The 20,142-nt window shown below is 53.1% G+C and overlaps 1 protein-coding gene across 1 annotated transcript in view; it reads left to right on the top strand.

Annotated features, from left to right (window-relative positions):
* Positions 1-8,578: 8,578 nt before the first annotated feature.
* ARAP3 (ArfGAP with RhoGAP domain, ankyrin repeat and PH domain 3) overlaps positions 8,579-20,142 on the top strand; it is a 73,899-nt gene continuing 62,335 nt past the window's right edge. Inside the window, exon 1 of the mRNA XM_039483848.1 lies at positions 8,579-8,746. The gene's annotated coding sequence lies outside the window, so the exon portion shown is untranslated. The remainder of the gene's footprint in view (positions 8,747-20,142) is intronic.

The raw sequence follows: 20,142 nt of genomic DNA, 5'->3' as shown, positions 1-20,142 counted from the left end.
CCCTCATCCACCAGAGAGGCACCCAGGTGAAATGGGGCAGACACGGCCAGAGATTATAATGTGAATCACTTGCCCTCCTCCCCCTCCCCCCGGCTCCATAAAGGAGCCCAAATGGCTCCTAGGCCCCTTCCCCCACCGGTTCAATTAAAGGCTGTTCTGCCGCGGGGCTCAGGGGAAGGAGCCCAGTGCCCAGCCCCCACACCCCAGCAGCTGAGGGCAGAGCTAAGCTGGTGTTGAGGGTGTCCCTAACAACACTTGGGGAACTGCAAAGACTCAAGCGAGCTCTGGCCCCCGGGAGCATGGGGCCGATTGTGGTGGTGGTGTGGGGAAGCGGAAGTGGAGTTAGTGGGGGCAGGCTCCCCATTCACTCCATTATAGGAGGGGACAGTCAGTGCGGTGGCTCTGGGGTGCTGGCCCCTGCAGAAGGGTGGCAGGAAGGGCTGGTCGCTCCTTAGGGACTGACCCTGCGCCTGGGCTTCCCAGGCTGGTTACTGGACAGGGGAGGGAGCTCCAGCCTCAGCCTGGCCCTTTGCTGGGTGCTGTCCCCTTTCCTGCCCAGATCTCTGCTCCACTGCGTGCAGGCTGGAGCGGGCACATCTGTCCAGGGGTATGTGACATGAGGTGAGACGTGATCTCACTCTGGAGCGTGCCTCTATCCCTGGCAGCTCCTTCTTCCTCAGGAGCAGTTCCCTGGGCTCTCGGCTTTAGGGGTTGTTTCCATGGGTGTAGTTTGGAGTGGCAAGGGATGTTGGCCTGACTGGAGCTGCTCCCCCAAATATAGAAGTCAAACTAGGCCTATAGCTCTTTCTCCTGTGCCCCCTTTAGAGTATTTAGCATATTATATATCGGGGTCGGCAACCTTTCAGAAGTGGTGTGCCGAGTCTTCATTTATTCACTCTAATTTAAGGTTTCGCGTGCCGGTGTCACGGAGTCCCCAGGCGATGCTCTGGAACTGCTCACCACAAAGCCAGTCAGGACTTTGGGGAGCCTCCTCTCCCTTGGAGCAGACTGTCTTCAGGGCAAGAAGCTCACACGTCTTCACCTCCTGGGTCTCTCCTAGGACCATTCAGCACGTGCCCCTCTGTGCGCTTCCCACAGCGAGTCCGCCCAGGTGGGGTCCTGGGGAACCCACCAGGACCTGCACCCCACTTCGCAGTCAGATGTGACTCTCAGCCAGCCAGTAAAACAGAGGTTTATTTAGATGACAGAAACACAGTCCAAAACAGGTCTTGCTGGTACAAACAGGACCCCCTTTAGTTAGTCAATCTGGGGCCCCAGGGAGGCCACAGCCCCGTTGGCAGGCCCGAGCCCCATCAGGGCTCCCTTCCATATCCCAGCCAGCTTCCAAGCTGAAAAACTCCCCCCAGCCTTTGTTCAGTTTCCCGGGCAAAGGTGTCACCTGGCCTCTAACCCCTTCCTGGGTTCTCACGTTACATGCTCAGGTCTCCTTCCTCAAGGCCAGTTTCCCATCCCCCAGTGCAGACCGTCCTCCCAGGCCAACACTCCCCACTCAGCATTCACAGACCACATTAAGAACAGTCCCAGTTCGTCACAGCCGGTAATACATTTTAACGTTTTTTAGGTTTCTCTCTATAAATCTATATATAATATAACTAAACTACTGTTGTAGGTAAAGTAAACAAGGTTTTCAAAATGTTTAAGAAGCTTCATTTAAAATTAAATTAAAATGCTGATCTTAAGCTGCTGGCCTGCTCAGCCCGCTCCCGGCCTGGGGTTCCATTCACCTAGGCCGGCAGCAGCCTGAGTGGGGCCTGCAGCCAGAACCTCAGACCGGTGGCGGGCTGAGCGGGGCCAGCACCCCAGACCAGCAGCAGACCAAGCTGCTGAGCCTGCTGCCAGTCTGGGGTTCTGGCTGCCGGTCCCTTGCCAGTTCGGGTCCCAGTCGCTGGCCCTGCTCAGCCCGCTGCCAGCCTGGGGTTCCGGCCCTGCCCGCATAGAGTGGGTACCTACCTTCTCCCTGGTTCTGGCCCATTCTCTTCCTCTCTCTCTCTGCACTGAGCAGAGGGTGGGGGTGCACTGAGCACAGGGCTGGGGGTGAAGGAGCAGGCTGGGGGTTGGGGTGCAGGGTCTGGCCAGGAGTTAGAATGAGGGAGGAGGCTCAGGGTTGGGGCAGGAGGTTTATATGTAACCCTTCTGCCGGGCCGAAACGATAGCAGCAAGGGCCGGGTTCAATACATAGGGGTCCCTTCCCCACAACATAATGCAAAACCAGCTCGAGCCCCCACCCAGTGACCTGGGAAAATCTTACACACACCCCTGGGTGCCTCAAGGAGGCAATACTTCCCCTCTCGCAAGCACAGAGTCTTGGTGTAGCAGAAAAGGTTTAATACATGATAAACAACAAGCATTAAATTGGGAAAATACCTCAGCTAGAGTTCATGGGTCAAACCTTGAGCAAAGACCCACCCCAGCAAATTGGGCCGTGTCCTTCTCTCGGGGCCCTTGAGTCCAGCAACCCCCAAATCACCCACAGTCCCAAAAGTCCCACAATCCAAAAGTCTCTGTCTTGGGGTCAGTGCAGCCCCAGAGTTCAAGAGTCTCTCTGCAGAGGTCCCCCTCCCCAGCCTGGGTAGAAAGGGGCACCTTACGTGGTTTCGGGGCCAACTGCCCTGCCTCTTCGTGGGGTTCTGCTTCCACTAGTCGTCCCCGCAAACAGCTCAGCTCCGCTTGCTCTGTGGGCTGCTCCGCTCTGCCAGCTGCTCTGGTCCACCAGCTGTCCTGTAAGCCACTCCAGCCATCCTTGCGAGCTGCTTGGCTCCACTCACCCAGTGGCTGCACAAACTGCTCCACTCTGCTCTGCCAGCTGCTCTGCACCACAGTATTGCTTCAGGCTCCCCCCACTCATTAGCACAGTGCTCTCAGCTCAGCAAGTCCACCTTTTCAGTGATTCCAGCTCATAGTAGGGGAGCCCCAGTGCCAGTGAGTTCAGCTCAGTAACCTGTATCTAGATTCTTAAAGGAATCAAAAATTAACTCTGACATTCCACAGCAGAGAGAGGCACAGGTAGAACTGGTGCTTCTGGCTCACACAAGAAGCCTACACAACCCAGTACAGATCTCTGTCCCCAGCACATGTCTTTCTGTCTTTCTCAACAAGGTTTTGGAACCCATGTCCCTTGTCTAGCAAGTGCTATTTAATTGATAATGAAACCCTCTATCATAAGACAGTTTTGTAGCTCCTCATTTACTTAATCGGGGTGACAACATTTTATCGCTCCTGCCCCAATAACAATGAAATTGGGGCTCCCACAGCTGTGAAAATAACCATCCCAGGCTGCTTTGCGGTATGCTAAGTGGGGTGGGAGTGCTGATGCAAATAACCAAAATACCAATGCAACACTTTAAACTTCTTTCCGCACTCCCCATAATTTACCACCAGATGTCAGGGTGGGGCTCATCCTGACTCTGCTTACATATATGTGGAGCGCTTACCTGGGCAGCTCCTATTTGGTGCAAGGGGTGCAAATGGGAATGGCGGGGGGGTGCAAGAGCTCCCATTTGGTGCTCAGGGTGGGGATGTGGGGGGTGCAAGAGTCAGGGCATGGTGTGTGGCGGGGCTGGGTATGTGTGAGGAGTGCAGGAGTCAGGGCAGAGGGTGTGAGGAGTGCAGGAGTCAGGGCAGAGGGCTGGGAGCATGTGAGGGGGTGCAGGAGACAGGGCATGGGGTGTGAGGGGGCTGAGTATGTGTGGAGGGTGCAGGAATCAGGGATGGGGTTGTGTGGGGGATGCAGGGGGCTGGGGTGCAAGGGGGTACAGGGTCAGGGAAGAGGGCTGGGGTGTGTGGGCTGGGATCAGGGGGGTGCTCCCAGACCCTTGCCCTGAGCGGCTCACGGCAAGGGGCTGGAGGGATACGCCCCGCTCCTACCCCCCTTCCCCAAGGCCCCACTTCTGCCTCCCTTCCCCGCCTCCTTACCGGTCTGAGCAGCAAGGGCCTGGGGCTCCTCTTCTCCCCTCCCTTGCAAGGGCCATCAGTGGCAGGGAGGGAGAGGAGATGGGGCTCAACGCAGCACGCTGGGGGAAGAGGCAGGGGAGGGGGAAGCTTGGCTGCTGGCGGAGCCTGCCGTACAGCAGCAGCCGGCAGGAACAAGCTTACTTCTGCCCCCTGCCCCCATCAGAGAGAGCAGTAGACGGGGGGCAGAGAAGAGCGGGCTGGGTCGGGCAGCATTTTTAATGGCACGCTGCTGCCTGCCGGGGTCCGGCTCAGCCTGAAAAATCGGTTCACGTGCCGTCTTTGGCATGCATGCCATAGGTTGCCGACCCCTGTTATATATCAACACTATGTCCAGTCTCTGCCTGCTCCCCATCCCATAGGGAGACCTCTATTGCAGGTGGCTTCCCCTCAGCCCCTCTTGCCCATGGGGCAGGTGCTTGGGCTCTGTGGCCCTGGGCTGCCTGATCCCCTCCCACATTCGCTTGGGGCATCTCACTCGCCCTCTCCTGGGAACATCCCGGGCAGCTCTGGGCGTTCTGGAGCATCCTTAGCATTCTGCTGCTCCGCAGCCCTGCACATGATCACAGCAGCTGCTGGATGGGAGAGGGAATCCAGGCATCCTTCCAGGCAGTGCTGACCCAAAGGAAATCTCTGCTGGGGAAGTGGCAGCAGCCCGCTCATTCCAAGCCCCACCTGGGAGCGCTGGGGGAGCCAGTGAGCATCCACCTGGGGGCTTGCTAACAGTGGAGGTTGTAGAGATAGCCAGTGTCTCTGGAAGCCATGGCTCCAGATTCCTGCTGGCTCCACATGGGACATCCTGCAGCTGGGCAAGCAGTGAGGAAGAGCCACAGCTCCCGTAAGTAACCGGCTTTGCCTAAAGGAAACGGTATTGCAGATAAAACTGCTTCTGAATTGCTGCCCAGGGACAGCCCCAATGGCCTTCCCACCTGTCCCCTGCTTCTGTCAGTGCCTGGTGTTCCCTGCTCCAGGGTGTCACGGAGTGTGGGGGAGTCAGGGCCCTGCAACCCCCACTTCCTGCAATTCACCGTGACTCTCAGCCAGCCAGTAAAACAGAAGGTTTATTAGACAACAGGAACACAGTCCCAAGCAGGGTTTGTAGGTACAACCAGGCCCCCTCAGCCAGGTTCCTCTGGGGGGCAAGGATCTTAGACCCCAGACTTGGGGTTCCCTGCCTCTTCCCAGCCAGCCCAAAACTGAAACCAAAAAACTCTCCCGCAGACTCTTTTCCTTTGTCCAGCTTCCTGGGCAAAGGTGTCTACTCCCCCCACCCTACTTCCTGGCTCAGGTTACAGGCTCAGGTACTGTCCATCACCTAAAGTCATCCCCTGCTCTCCCATCCCCCATGCAGACAGTCCCTACTGCGTCACACAGGGCAACCTGTAAAATGCTTCCAAACTACAGCCAGCTCCCAGATTGGGCTGTAGGGGGCCTGCCTGACCCTGCCTTGTGAGCAGCCCATGCCCTGCAGCATGGTCATTGGGAACCTTCCCCATCCTTATCCCAGCCACTGCACATGCAGATGTTGTGCGCCATATAGAGACAGCAAATCCTTTCTTTCCTTCAGCTTGCTGAGCTCTGTTTGACCTGCCTAGCAGCTCCACTAGCTAACTGGCCCTGGCAGCAGGAGCTCTTCCTGGCCCTGGTAACTGGGCTGCCTCACCTTCCCTCCAGGCTCCCTTTGTCCCTGGGGACACTCGGCACCCCTTTTCTCACTTGGCACCTTCCTTTCCACAGCCATGTCCCCTGCCCGCTTCCCTCTTTGGCTGTAAGATTTGTAGCGGCGCCTGCAAGCTGACCCCCGTGCTGTGGTCATACGCGCTGTGGTCACACGGGGCCTGCCCTGTGCCTGGTAATGCGCTCTGGAGCTGGGATAGTGCCAGCCGCCAGGTCCTTGTTCACGCTCTCTCCAAACCTCCTACAGAGCCCGCTGAGGTCGCAGCTTAGCCAGGGACTATCCCCACAAGAAATCAAGGGGCCTCCCTGGCTGGCTCTTAGGCCTATGTCCATGAGGGGTCCATGCCAATCAGGACAGCCATGTCCTTACAATTGGGCTTGTTTCTCTGATCTAGCCCTTGCTCATGTTGGCCAGTGCCAGCTCAGAGGTTACGTCTTCACCATGGGTGACTGGCACCCAGGGCTGAGCCCCAGGCTGGCCTGCTTCACAACTCCTGGCCCCCTGGTAGGTAAACCAATCACAGGGCCCTTTGCTGCAACTCTTAGGCTGCACTGCACCCTTAGCATCCCGTGGGCCCTCTTCTGAAATGGCCACTATGCTTCTGAGCCCCCAACCTCCTACCCTGCAAACCACTTCCCCTTGCCCAGGCAGGCCACTCCCCAGAGCCACCCTGCCCTCTGGTGAGTGAGAGTGAGGGGGTGTTTGGCTGCTGGTCCCCTGCAGTTGAGGCAGGGCCCCCCCAAGGCTCTTGGGGGACCCTCAGCATTGGGGAGGTGGAGAGCATGAGTCTAGTTCCCTGATTCCCTCCTACTGCTGACTAAAGGGCACAGGAATCACGCAGTGAAATCAGCAGGCAATAGAGGGAAGGGACTAGGCACCCCTTGGGGCCCAGGACAGGGGGATCTTTGGAGGGTAAAAGGCAGGTGGTACCCCAGGCAGTCTGTCCAGTGCCATGCAGCACACACAACACTTGTGCATTTTGCAGCTGCCACATGTAGCTGGCAAAATATCTCAGGTGTTTGCCAAGGGAGCAGCTCCCTGTCCCATGCCCTGCAGCCAAAAGGAAGGTGCAGTGAGCTCCAAGCCCAGGAGTCCACCAATAGCTCATCAGTGTGGTCCAAAAGCCTATTGCACAGCTGCTTGCTCTGCAACCTCAGAAGAGGGCACAGTCCTCATAGATTATAGCTCAGGGTAATGGGGCAACTGCACAAGGGGGCTGCAGGCAGGACGGGCAGAGAACCCAGTGCTAGGCTTTGACAGCCATGGCTTATGCGCTCTGCCGCCCCGGAGCTCGGGGGCTCTGCACTGAGTTACGTGCTTTCCACACCCCATTAACCATGCAGCTCCTTGTCCCACCCTGCTGGCTAGTCGGGAGATGAAGGCTGACAAGTCTGCTGCTGCTGAGCTGACAGAGAACACACAGAGCGCCTCCCACTGCCCACTCAAGAGCCCACGTCCGGTTCCTGCTGGTGACCCACTGCAGGTGCTGTCCCTGGACAGTGCTGTCTCTAGCCCTCCCACGAGGCTCAGTGCCCTAGCGCTAGCTCACCCCCGAGGGGTGCCTGCTGGCTGGAACGGCGCCTCTAGCTGCAACACCTGCATGGCCCAGTGTGAATCTGCAGGAGCAAACCCACCTGAGGGGGGATCTGTATACGCTAGGGGGAAGCTATTCTACTTCACCCCATTCTAGGGAGCAGTGACTGCCCGGGGGTGGTAAGGTTTGGTTATGTTAGGGCTGTGGCATTTGTCTTTGGGCTACGGGAGCCGTCCCTTTAAAAACAAGCTGGTGCTCACATTTTAGGGCAGGAGGTTCTCACAACAAATTCTTGGTGACCTCAGAGTGCAGCCACCAACTCTTGCTGGTGGTTACACTGACTATATTTCCTACAATATGTAATTAACCTTAGGAAAAACAAATTAATATGCACAGATACAGATCCAAAACAATGGCATTTATTTTGTGTAGGTTTTTTTTGCAGACTCAGTCAAAATAACATGAAGTTGTCTCTATTCTTTAATGGACCTACACAGACTAGAAACACAAATAAGGTGCTTTGCACTTTCTTCTCTTTTTCGTTGTTGTTTCTTTTGTTTTTTTGGTTGCTTTTTCTTTAGACTTGCTAGCTAGTAAGTCTGCAGCTGTGAACAATGCTAGTTGTGTGTTTGTTAACATCATTTTTCACAGCAGAATTGCTGGCTAGCAGAGAGGCTGGAAAAAGTGACATTAACAAATATACAAGTGTCACGTTTCACAGCAGGCTTGTATGGGATGAGTTTGGGAGGGTTTCAGTGCCAGCTTCCACACCACAAACTCCTCCTGTACTTTGCACTGATTGACTGACCCAGCAGAGTAGCCAGGAACAGCCTGGGCCAGGGGACTGAACTGCCCCATGGCCCCGAGATGCAGCTCCCAGAGGCGAGGCTGCTGGCAGCCTGTGGGGTGGAGGAAGCTGTCCTGTTGCTGTCCAAGGATAATCAGAGGGCTCGTCCCCAGAGCTGCACAATTTGTTAAATCACAATTCACAATGATATGCAAATTACTTGCTAATATTCACATCAGATCATTATATAATTTGCTTCCAGTCTCACTCATGGAGCTGCACTGACCTTGGCAGCAGTGCTGGGGGGAGGGGGGGGGGAGAGTAGGGCAGGCAGGCAGGCAGGCCCCGTGGGGCGCTCTGGGGGGCTGAGGAAGAAGTCCGACGCAGCTTTCTCTTACTGCCTGATGACTCATGGCTGGGCTTCCTGTTGTATAAACAGGAAGGCATTTGTGCTTCATGTCCTGATCAGAGCCCCATCTAGCTGTGAGCCCCGGGGGCTCGGCCCAGGGGAGCCACAGGCAGCATCTAGGCAGAAGAGATGCCGGGGGGCTGGGGCACTCAGCCCCCTTGGCCTGGGGCAGTCCCAGGGGAGCAGGGGCTGTGGCTGAGTAGGAAGGGTGCTCCTGCAGGGCACAGCTGGCTAGGTTTCCTGTTTGGAGCCCCCTCCCAGGCAGAGATTGGAGCGGAAACGGGAAGCAGTGCTGGGCCTGAGATTAGCCGTGCAGCCCGGAAGCAAGGCCAGCAGGGACGGGTGACATCAGCCTGCCCCTCTTCTCTGGTAGGCCTGACCCCCACCACTGTGTCCTTCCCCAGCCCCCGCTGCCCTGCAGACAACTGCTTCTCCTTGCCCAGCTCCTGCCTGGTGTTGTCTGGCTCCCTGAGGGACAGCCAGGCAGTGTCCTCCTGCTCCCTGGGGGCTTGTACAGAACAAACCAAGGCCCCTGCCCCCCTCCCTTGGGTCTCTAGGGTTCAGCAGCATCTACAAGAAAGGGGCATCTAGACCAGGGGCTTCAGCTAACTGGGCTAAAGACCCCTTGTGGGCTGCATGGGCTGCCAGCCCAGCCAGCTTGTTATCAAGGCCCAGCAGGCAGGCTAACACAGCACCCCCTGCGGGTTAAACCCCATTCCACAAGCAGGGGCAGTGGGGTTTAGTGCTCACGGGCTGCTGGTACTGAACCCCAAAGGTCCAATGCACCCCACCATGGGCAGCCAAGACCTTTCCTCAGTTTCCCCTGCACCCCACAGCTGCGCAGCCCCATGTCCTGGATCCAGAAACCTCAGCTCCACAGCGATGCTGGGCCCACCTGGTGTCAGTGTGAGGCTGGCTGACTAGCCCTGCAAGAGACTCCTCCCCAGAGCTGGGCAGGGAGATAAACCCCAAGGCACAGGGCAAACGTTCGCTGCGGAGGGAAATACAAGGCAGCAGAGCCCTTGTGGTCAGGACTGCTCAGCTGCTGAGTGGGAGGGGTCCCTGCAGAGAGCCCCTGGGTAGTGCTGGGGCCAGCGCTGAGTAGTCCATTCTGGCTCATGAGCCTGTCTCAGCCCAGACCCCTTTCTAGGCCATTCGGGCTGAAAAGTCTGGCCTGGCCTCAGCCCAAAGGGACATTGTGAGGCCAAGTGCCAGTTGGGGAGGGAGGGTGCTAGCCCACCCACCAGCCCCAGAATCCAGAGCTCACCTCCCAAAGCAGAGATCTTTGAAAATAACCCCTGTCAGGTCTGTCTCTGCCATCAGGTCTCTGAGCTGGGGGGAGCCATGCTGTTTAGCTTCTCTCTGCAACAAGGCACTTACTGTTGAAAATGCAGGTCAGGACTCCCCTAGTCACAGGGCTCCCGGAGCGGGGGCTTCGAGAAACACACCAAGGAGTAAGAGAGTTAGCAGCGCCGCACGAGGGAGGGCAGCTGAGCCCTGTCCCCTGGCCCAGGGAGGGGTTGGCAGGTGGGATGCAGGGGGAGGGGACGCAAAATGAAAAATTCTAACTGCTCCTCCTGCCATCACCACCAGCCCTGGTATATCACACCTGGCATTTACACCTAGTACCTATCCTGTGTAAATCACACCTAGTATCTCTCCTGTGTAAATCACAGATGGCATTTACACCTAGTATCTATCCTGTGTATATCACACCTTGTATCTGTCCTGTGTAAATCACACCCAGTATCTCTCCGGTGTAAATCACAGATGGCATTTACACCTCGTATCTGTCCTGAGTATATCACACCTAGTATCTCTCCTGTGTAAATCACAGCTGGTATTTACCCCTCGTGTATAGCATCACCTGCGTCTCACACCTAGTATTGATTCATTAAATGCAGTTCCCTTTGGGGTGGGTGCACAAGCTCCTGCCCGGCACACATCAGCATGTGATGGGACAGGGAGTGGAGGGAAGCCTTTATCCAGCTGAAATTGGGGCATCCAGAGCAGCAGGAGGGCCTTGAGTCAAAGTGGAATCAGCCAAGCTGGCTTTAACCCTGCAGACCGTGTGATAAATGACAGGGGGCTCTTCAATGACCACAGAGCAGTGCTGTGGCAGTACAGTGTCATTGCACGTGCTGTGCTATGCCAGTCTTTGCCCGGGGGCTGGTAGCAAGTGCTGGGCACCATAGGCAGTGTTGCCAGCTCTCCATATGTTATTGTGCCTCATGATGTTTGCTGTTTATTTTAAAGCCTGAGCTCCTGGAGTCCCAGGAGTAGGGTAGACTCTCAGCTTGCATTTAATGGTGTCTGGCCCTTTGTGGACAAAACCCAGAAACTGTGACCGAGTGTGACCTCAGGGCTCAGAAAGCAGAAGGCAAAGAAAAGACCCCATTTGGGGTCTGGACTGAGCAGTTAGCAGGTTTGGGACCATGCAGGTTGCTTCCATTAGCAGGAGAAATTGATGATATGAGTCAGGTATATTCTTTGATGCAATCCTGTTATTTACAAAGAGCATATAAAGTCTTGTTTCCATGAACACAGCAGGAACAAATGACAGCAGATAGTTTCCTTGCTCACAATTTCCAGGTCTGCCTCAAGGAGTGCTGTCTCTGCTCCTTCTCATGACCAGATGCTTTCTGATGCGATTGCAGAGCCATTGGCCATTATCTTTGAAAACTCATGGCAATTGGGGGAGGTCCTGGACAATTGGAAAAAGGCAAATATAGTGCCCATCTTTAAAAAAAGGGAAGAAGGAGAACCCGGGGAACTACAGCCTCACCTCAGTCCCTGGAAAAATCATGGAGCAGGTCCTCAAGGAAACCATTTTGAAGCACTTGGAGGAGAGGAAGGTGATCAGGAACAGTCAGCATGGATTCACCAAGGGCAAGTCATGCCTGGCCAACCTGATTGCCTTCTATGATGAGATAACTGGCTCTGTGGATATGTGGAAAGCAGTGGACATGCTATATCTTGACTTCAGCAAAGCTTTTGATATGGTCTCCCACAGTATTCTTGCCAGCAAGTTAAAAATGTACGGATTGGATGAATGGACTATAAGGTGGATAGAAAGCTGGCTAGATGGTCGGGCTCAACGGGTAGTGCTCAATGGCTCGATGTCTAGTTGGCAGCCGGTATCAAGTGGCGGTCCCCAGGGGTCGATCCTGGGGCTGGTTTTGTTCAACATCTTTATTAATGATCTGGATGATTGGATGGATTGCACCCTCAGCGAGTTTGCAGATGACACTAAGATGGTGGGAGAGGTAGATATGCTGGAGGGTAGGAATAGGGTCCAGAGTGACCTAGACAAATTGGAGGATTGGGCCAAAAGAAATCTGATGAGGTTCAACAAAGACAAGTGCAGAGTCTTGCACTTAGGATGAAAGAATCCCATGCACCGTTACAGGCTGGGGACCAATTGGCTAAGTGGCAGTTCTGCAGAAAAGGACCTGGGGATTACAGTGGATGAGAAGCTGGATATGAGTCAGCAGTGTGCTCTTGTTACCAAGAAGGCTAACGGCATTTTGGGCTGCATTAGTAGGAGCATTGCCAGCACTGGTGAGGCCACATCTGGAGTATTGCGTCCAGTATTGGCCCGCCCACTACAGAAAGGAACTGGACAAATTGGAGAGAGTCCAGCGGAGGGCAATTAAAATGATCAGGGGGCTGGGGCACATGACTTAAGAGGAGAGTCTGAGGGAACTGGGCTTGTTTAATCTGCAGAAGAGAATAGTGAGGGGGGATTTGATAGCAGCCTTCAACTACCTGAAGGGGGATTCCAAAGAGGATGGAGCTCGGCTGTTCTCAGTGGTGACAGATGACAGAACAAGGAGCAATGGTCTCAAGTTGCAGTTGGGGAGGTCTAGGTAGGATATTAGGAAACATTATTTCACTAGGAGGGTGGTGAAGCACTGGAATGGGTTACCTAGAGAGGTGGTGGAATCTCCATCCTTAGAGGTTTTTAAGGTCAGGCTTGACAAAGCCCTGGCTGGGATGATTTAGTTGGGTGTTGGTCCTGCTTTGAGCAGGGGGTTCGACTAGATGACCTCCTGAGGTCTCTTCCAACCCTAATCTTCTATAGTTCTATGATTCTGCTCGGGCCTTGCCATGCTGGCCAGTGTCTTGGGCAGTGGCTTCTATTGCTTCAGCCATCACCACACAAAGGGATATTTAATTGCTCCTCCATTTAGCCTGAATAAAGGATGTTTAGTACATCCATCATCTCCAGGTCTGTGATTGATGGCACCACTAGCAGCTTCCAGCACAACAGCACTGGTTTTTAAATCTCATGATTTTGGGGAAACTGACTCATAATTTTGAATGCATAGGGGTGGTGACACTGAGGGTACTCCCAGCATAGATCTCTCCAGGCTCCAGTCCTTAGACAGTCCCAGTGACTCTATCCTGTTCCCAGTAAGGGAAGGAGGATTTCCTACTGGAGCAGGCAGGCATCCAGGCAGCAGGCACATGTCCCAGCCCAGACACACCTTAAGAACATAAGAATGACCATACTGGGTCAGACCAAAGGTCCATCTAGCCCAGTATCCTGTCTTCCCACAGTGGCCAATGCCTGGTGCCCCAGAGGGAATGAACAGAACAGGTTATCATCAAGTGATCCATCCCCTATCAACCATTCCCAGCTTCTGGCAAACAGAGGCTAGGGACACCATCCCTGCCCATCCTGGCTAATAGCCATTGATGGACCGATCCTCCATGAATTTATCTAGTTCTTTTTTTAACGCTGTTATAGTCTTGGCCTTCACAACATCCCTGGCAAGGAGTTCCACAGGTTGACTGTGCATTGTATGAAAAAATATTTCCTTTTTTTTGTTTTATATCTGCTGCCTATTAATTTCATTTGGTGGCCCTTAGTTCTTGTTTATGAGTAAATAACACTTCCTTATTTACTCTCTCCACACCAGTCATGATTTTACAGATCTCTATCATATCACCCCGTAGTTGTCTCTTTTGCAAGCTGAAAAGTCCTAGTCTTATTAATCTTTCCTCTTACAGCAGCCATTCCATACCCCTAATCATTTTTGTTACCCTTTTCTGAACCTTTTCCAATTCCAATATATCTTTTTTGAGATAGTGCAACCACATCTGCACGCAGTATTCAAGATGTAGGCGTACTATGGATTTATATAGAGGCAATATGCTATTTTCTGTCTTACTATCTATCCCTTTCTTAATGATTCCCAACATTCTGTTTGCTTTTTTGACTGCCGCTGCACCTTGAGTGGATGTTTTCAGAGAACTATCCACAATGACTCCAAGATCTCTTTCTTGAGTGGTAAGAGCTAATTTAGACCCCATCATTTTATATGTATAGTTGGGATTATCTTTTCCAATATGCATTACATCTCTACCCCGATATAACGCGACCCGATGTAACACGAATTCGGATATAACGCGGTAAAGCAGCGCTCCGGGGTGGGGGAGGGCTGTGCACTCCGGTGGATCAAAGCAAGTTCGATATAACGCGGTTTCACCTATAATGCGGAAAGATTTTTTGGCTCCCGGGGACAGCGTTATATCGAGGTAGAGGTGTACTTTGCATTTATCAACACTGAATTTCATCTATCATTTTGTTGCCCAGTCACCCAGTTTTGAGAGATCCCTTTGTAGCTCTTCGCAGTCTGCCTGGGACTTAACTATCTTGAGTAGTTTTGTATCATCTGCAAATTTTGCCACCTCATTCTTTACCCCTTTTTCCAGATCAATGAATATATACTGAATAGGACTTGCCCCAGTACAGATCCCTGAGGGACATCACTATTTACCTCTCTCCATTCTGAAAGCTATTTATTCCTACCCTTTGTTTCCTATCTTTTAACCAGTTACCAATCAATAAGAGGACTTTCCCTCTTATCCCTTGACTGAAAAATCCACACCCCTAAGCAACGCAGTTGTACTGAGTGAACCCCCACATAGACAGCGCTATGTCAACGGAAGAGTTTCTTCCATTGACATAGATATCCCCTCCTAGGGAGGTGGATTAACTAGGTAGGTAGTGTAGGTAGCGTGTTCACTGAAGCGCTACACCAGTACAGCTGCACTGCTGCAGCATTTTAAGTGTAGCCTTCAGTAAGAGGGAGGTTTTTAAATATATCTGGAACAAAATGAATCCTGAGAGTGCTTTTGGTACTAGATGGAACTGGTAGAATTATCAGTAGTAATGCAGAAAAGGCAGAAGTGTTCCATGAATACTTCTGTTTTATATTTGAGGGAAAAAACAGATGATGCAGTCTCTTCATATAGTGGTGATAACACTTTTTCCATTCTACTAGTATCTCTGAAGGATGTAAAACAGAAGCTATTAAGGTTAGACATTTTAAAATCAGCCAGTCCAGATAACTTGCATCTAAGAGTTTTAAAAGAGCTGGCTGAGGAGCTCGCTGGACCGTTAATGTTGGTTTTCAATGAGGTTTGGAGCACTGGGGAAGTTCCAGGAGATAGGAAGAAAGCTAATGTTGAGCCAATTTTTAAAAGCATAAATGAGATGACCTGGGTAATTATAGGCTTGTCAGCCTGACATTGATCCCAAGCAAGATAATGGAGCGGCTAATACAGGACTCAGTTACAGGGCTGCCCGGAGGCGGGGGGGGGGGCAATTTGCCCCGGGCCCCGCAGGGGCCCCCACAAGAATATAGTATTCTATAGTATTGCAACTTTTTTTTATGGAAGGGGCCCCCGGAATTGCTTTGCCCCAGGCCCCCTGAATCCTCTGGGCAGCCCTGCTCAGTTAATAAAGAATGAAATGAGGGTAATGTAATTAATGAAAAGCAACATGGCATTATGGAAAATAGATCCTGTCATACTAACTTGATATCTTTTTTAATAAGCTTATAACGTCGGTTGATAAAGTTAATAGTGTTGATGTAATATACTTAGACTTCTGTAAGACATTGAACTTGGTGCCACATGACATCTTGATTTAAAAACTAGGACAATCTAAAATTAACAAGGCACACATTAAATGGATTAAAAACTGGCTAATTGATAGGTCTGAAAATGTAACTGTAAATGATGAATCATCATCAAGTGGGTCTGTTTCTAGTAGGGTCCTGCAGGGATCGGTTCTTAGCCCTATGCAATTGAACATCTTTACCCATTATCTAGAAGAAAATATAAAATCATCACTAATAAAGTCTGCAGATGACAGAAATTGGGGGAGTGGATAGGCCACTGATACAGAGTGATGTGGATCACTTGGAAAGTGGGAGCCTTCAAACAATATGCATTTTAATATGGCTGTATGTAAATGTGTACATCTAGGAACAAAGAATGTCGGCCACACTTACTGAATGGGGGACTCTCTCCTGGGAAGCGGTGACTCTGAAAACGATGTGGGGGTCGTGGTGGATAAGCAACAGAACATGAGATCCCAGTGCTACACTGTGGCCAAAAGAGCTAATGTGATCCTAGGATGCATAAATAGGGAAATCTCAAATAGGAAAAGAGACGTTATTTTACCTCTGGATTTGGCACTGGTGTGACCACCGCTGGAATACAGTATCTAGCTCTGGTGCCCACAATTCAAGAAGGATGTTGATAGATTGGAGAGAGATCAGAGAAGAGCCACAAGAATGATTAAAGGATTAAAAATTCTGCCTTATAATGATACACTCAAGGAGGTCAAACTATTTAGCTTGGCAAAGAGAAGGTTCAGGGGGACTTGATTATAGTCTGTGAGTATCTGCATGGGGAACAAATATTTGATAATGGCATAGGCACGACTCTGTGGGTGTTCTGGGGCTGGAGCACCCACAGGAAAAAAATAGTGGGTGCTCAGCACCCACTGGTGGGCCCTGCCGATCAGCTCCTCCCCCACCCTCCCAGTGCTTCCCACCCTCCTCAATCAGCTGTTCAGCAGCATGCAGGAGGAGCTGAGGTGGGACAGATGGCATGAGAGTAGGAAGAGGTAGGGAAGGGGCCAGAAGAGGCGGGCTGGGGGTGGGGTCTTGGGGGAAGGAGTTGAGTGGGGGCAGAGCATGGGGTGGAGCACCCCCTGGGAAATGACAAAGTTGGTGCCTCTGGATAATAGGCTCTTCAGTCTAGCAGAGAAAGGATAACATGATCCAATGGCTGGCAGTTAAAATGAGACATTCAGACTGGAAATAAAGTGAAAATGTTTAAGAGTGAGGGTAATTAACCACTGGAACAACTTACCCAGGGTCTGGGGGATTCTCCTTCACTGGCCATTTTTAGGTGCAGATTGGCTCTTTTACTCAAAGCTCTGCTCTAGGAATGCTTCTGGGGTAGGTCTCTTGCCTGTGTGATGCAGAGGGTCAGACTGGCCCCTTCGGGCCTGGAATCTGTGACTAGATGCCTGCTCCACCCCTCAGTGAGCTTAGGACCCAAGATACCATCCAGCGTGGCCAGCTCTGACAGGGACCATATTGTGTCCTGATCTCCCAGACCTGGCTCGTTCTGCCTCTGTTCTAGACAGAGGCTGGTGGTCCCCTCCTGATTTCCCCTCCACACCTCCCCTCTCGAGCTGCTGATCCCCCAAGCCCCTGTCCCTGCAGCACTCTGCCTGTCTTATTGGCCTGCAGACGTGCTGGAGCCACAGTGCCCCATTACTGTCTGCATTTACACTGAAACTAGACAGCTGTGTCCAGGCTCCAGCGCCCCTTACAGAACTTACAGTTTCGCCAACACCCCCATTACCCCTCTCCCTGATAGCCAGTGCCCCCATTACCCTCTCCCCAATAGCCAGTGCCCCACAGTCTCCACCAGATCCAGGCCTTGCCCTAGAAGTAGCCTCATCCCACCCTCTTCTGCACGCCTTGCAGGGAGATGAGCCTGGCTGAGCATACCTGGGCTCCAGCTGAGCAAGGGCACAAGCATGTCCCAGAGCTGGGTGGCTTCATGGAGGATGCCTGCTGGCAGCTCCCAGGGCCTGCAGCCTGGATGCCTCTGCTGGGTGCAGCTGTGCCTGGGGAGAGCACGCTTTTTCCACAGGCAGGGCCCAGCTACTGGTGGAGGCTCTAAAGCCACCGCCTACCTGACAGTGCTGCCTGCAGAGCACGGGGATTGTCTGCCCCCGAAGCAGCCGGCACCTTCTGGAGGGGCAGCCCCGGGAAGTCGCCTGACTCTCGCAGGCGACCAACTGTCCCAAGGCCATTCCAAGGGGAAAGGTCAATCTGAGACTAGCAAGTGTGAGGGAAGCCCTCTCCCTCTGGGGTCAGAGAGGGAGTCAGTCCCTACAGGCAATCAGCCCTGGGCTCCCTACACCACCCTTCTCCAATCAAGTGGGCCCCAGGCATCCCTGAAGGGATCCAGCACCCTCTTCCTCCCACCACACACACTGCTTCTTCCTTCCATGACAGTCATGCTCTGCTACATTATCTGCTCCTCTCAACCAAAGGCGACACCCTTCCCGTTCCCAGCCACACTGCACAGAAAGGGGCCATGTGGAGGGCAGCCCCACAGGGGAATGTCAGGAGGTCACTGCGGCAGCAGGAGAAAGCTCTGGGCAGCCTCCCTTGTCTTGAGGAACAGGGATTCCTAGAAGGCCTTTTGTGGGTCTCATCCCTAAACTGCTCTTGCATCTCTGGAGGGATCCAGCCCCCTGCTCTTCTGCCCCACCCCCAATTTCTTCCTTCTGTGACATTCATGCTCTGCCTGTACATTATCTGCTCATCTCAATCACTTCCTAGCCTGGGCTGGGCTAGGGACTGAGACATGAGGGAGGAGCCAGCCACCGATATCAGGCTGCCAGGGGAACTTGGGCTTAAACTGAGACTCAGGTTTCCTGAGGTCGGAGGGCTTGACTCTGAAACCTTGGCTATTGGTCCTCAGCCTGTGCACAGCTGGCAGCTCTGAAAAGCGGCTGGGCTATGCACAAACACACTCAGGTCTATAAGTGCACACAGGGCTGGGTCCTCAGTCCAGGCACCAGATACCCCCAATAAGGGGAGCTAGCTCATTACTTCCTAGAACTGACACACCGCAATGGGCATTGCAGCCACGCAGCAGCCAACATGGCTGTATGGTGCTAACAGTGGCTAGCCCAACTGGCAGGTCACACAGCACACCGAGAATAAGAGCATGAAGGGCACTGCAGACAGGGCAGGCTTCTCCGACCTGCTACTGGTCCCCAGTGTTGAGCTTTGGTTCCTTAGCGGCACTTTCTGCAGTCCCCTTGCCGAGAACCAGGTGACTAATACGCCCTCTGCTCCCAACTACATGTGCTATTGCCAGCCTCTATCCTCCAACAAGGACGCACCCATAGAATGTATGGGGATAGATAGATAAGAAGAGCTGCTCAGAGGATGACAACTCCATTTTGTGAAACTAGGGAGATTTCACGTTGGAGCAAAACTAAACCCTTTCGTGTGTTATCACAAAATGGTATTGTGTAAAAACATATGGTTTTGGATCAAAAAGGTCGTTTTCATCTCTCTCTGGAACTGACTCCCCACTTGACCTCAGAGACCTTCCTGTCAATTTGGCCAAAATCCATACATCTCCAGGAAATGTTTCAGCTTCAGCAAAACAGAAGATTTCTGTGAAAAGACATTTCATCAAAAATGTCCCACCAGCTCCCGCAGGCAGATAACCAGGCCGTAGGCAGCAGGCCTAACCCAGCACGCCCTCAAATACATCAACAGGAAACAACAGAGGAAGGGCCCCAGTCACAACACTGTCAGAAATAGCTTTGAATGACAGGTTCTCACTCACACAGATTCCCTTCCCTGGGCTCCAGAACTGCCGAGCAAACCCCATCTGCTCCCCACCTCTGTCTGAAGGCCCCATCTGCTCTCCAATCCCCCGCCGTGCCGCTCCCCCCCACCCCGTGCCCAGGGCAAACCTGGTCGCCCACCATACCGTGGGGACGGGGTGTCTGGGGGAGACCTGGGAGTGTAACAATAAAGCACAGGTGAATCTCAGGACATAGCACTAGCAAACATTCTGTGAAGACCAGACAGGAAGTGTGAAAAAACAGGACAGGGGCTGGGGGGTAATAGGAGCCTATATAAGAAAAAGACCAAAATATCGGGACTGTCTCTATAAAATCGGGACATCTGGTCACCCTACTCTGGGATCATCCCAATCCCTGTTCAGCCCCTCAGCACGCCTGTTCTGCTGAGAAGGGCGAATCCTGCCTCTGCAAAGCCAAACTTTCCACCAGCCGGCTGAGCAGTTTCTATTCAGCCAGCAGTTGAACGGATGCAGCCGACGATAGAGACAGGGTGTTAGCTGCTAGCCTTATCTGATGGTACGATCGGTGGTCACCCAGCTCAGGCTTTCCAGATGCTGCAGGTGGCTTGCTGCGATCCCTCCCTGGCAATGCTGGCCTGTGCAGGACTGCAGCTCCAGGGGGCTCAGGCTACGCCACGGTGGGCAGGCCAGTGAGGGAGATGGAGAAAGGGAGGGGCAGGGGCTCTGGTTAGACTGAGCTCTGAGCCCTTACAGAGAGTTCTGCTTCTGCTGCGTCCAAAGTGGAAACAAACCAGCGATAAGGAGAAGTTGCGCCTCTGCCCCAGTGGCACAATTCAGACTTCCACATGGCAGGCCTCCTTCAGCTTCTCACCCGTAGCTGCAAACCCCCCTCCCTGCTTGCTGGGCCTGTGCCCCTGGGCCAGGGAGACCCAGGGCTGCAGTGTGGGGAGCTGGGCACTTGAGCAATCCCGACTGGACGCAGAGTACTTCTCCACCTTGCTAGCAGCCTTAGGAGGGGCTGACGGATATTGTGAGACTAGCCGGAAACTCAGCCTCCGTCCCCCCACCAACAGATAGCCTCTCCCTTCAGC

Source organism: Mauremys reevesii, linkage group 8 (genome assembly GCF_016161935.1).
Source record: "Mauremys reevesii isolate NIE-2019 linkage group 8, ASM1616193v1, whole genome shotgun sequence".
Lineage (NCBI taxonomy): Eukaryota > Metazoa > Chordata > Testudines > Geoemydidae > Mauremys > Mauremys reevesii.
The sequence above is the reverse complement of the archived record's forward strand: the minus strand, read 5'-3'. Positions and strand labels throughout refer to the sequence as shown.